Below are 1,059 nucleotides of genomic sequence, written 5' to 3'. Positions count from 1 at the left end.
TTCCTTCTTTATGCCTTTAAATTCAAGCAACTAACTCACTGACTCACTAACTGTTTGAATTAATTCCTCAATTGCTCTAACCATACTCTTCCATTAACCAAGAGTATTTCACTTGTTTGTTGCCTGTGCTGTGTTCTTGTATGACAGGTAGGAGAGGAGAGACATCAACTCCTCCATATACCGAACCAGAGAGGACCCTTCATAGACTTAGAAGGGAAGCAAGAGGGAAGAGAGTAGTGGGAGAAGAGGAATCTGAAGGAGAATCTGAGGACAATTTTGAGGAAGCTTTAGATCTCAACATGGATAGAGAAGTTCACAACCATGAGAGAGCTGATGGAAACAATGCCATTCCTGAGAGGAGGGTTCTTAGTTCATACATAAACCCAACCTCTGGGAATTGTGGTAGCAGCATCCAGAAACCACCCATTCAGGCCAACAATTTTGAGCTCAAACCACAGCTAATATCACTTGTGGAGAATCATTGTTCATTTGGTGGAAGTGCTAATGAAGACCCAAACCAACATCTCACCAAATTCCTGAGAATTTGCGACACTGTGAAGTCCAATGGAGTCCAGGAAGATGCCTATAAACTGCTTTTGTTCCCATTTTCACTTAGGGACAAGGCAGCTAAGTGGCTGGAATCATTCCCAAGGGGGAGCCTAACAACCTGGGACGAGGTGGAAAGCAAGTTTCTGGCACGTTTCTACCCCCCACAAAAGGTCAATAGGCTTCGATCTGAGGTTCAGACTTTTAGACAACAAGATGGTGAAACTCTCTACGAGGCATGGGAGAGATTCAAGGATTTGACAAGGAAATGCCCACCAGACATGTTCCATGACTGGGTGCAATTGCATATTTTCTATGATGGACTTTCTTATGAATCAAGGAAGGCTGTGGACCATTCATCAGGAGGTTCATTGAACAGGAAAAAGACTGTGGAAGAAGCCATTGAAGTGATTGAAACAGTGGCTGAGAATGAGTACTACTATGCTTCAGAGAGACACAACACTAAGGGAGTCATGGAGCTGAACCATGTTGATACAATTTTAGCCCAAAACA

At 43.3% G+C, this 1,059-nt stretch overlaps 1 non-coding gene across 1 annotated transcript; it reads right to left on the bottom strand.

Annotated features, from left to right (window-relative positions):
• Window positions 1-725: 725 nt before the first annotated feature.
• On the bottom strand, window positions 726-829 carry LOC112780715 (small nucleolar RNA R71). Its single transcript, XR_003191532.1, has one exon. It is a non-coding gene; the product is annotated as a small nucleolar RNA R71 (small nucleolar RNA).
• Between the last annotated feature and the right edge of the window lie 230 nt (window positions 830-1,059).

This window comes from Arachis hypogaea, chromosome 19 (genome assembly GCF_003086295.3).
Source record: "Arachis hypogaea cultivar Tifrunner chromosome 19, arahy.Tifrunner.gnm2.J5K5, whole genome shotgun sequence".
Lineage (NCBI taxonomy): Eukaryota > Viridiplantae > Streptophyta > Magnoliopsida > Fabales > Fabaceae > Arachis > Arachis hypogaea.
The sequence above is the reverse complement of the archived record's forward strand: the minus strand, read 5'-3'. Positions and strand labels throughout refer to the sequence as shown.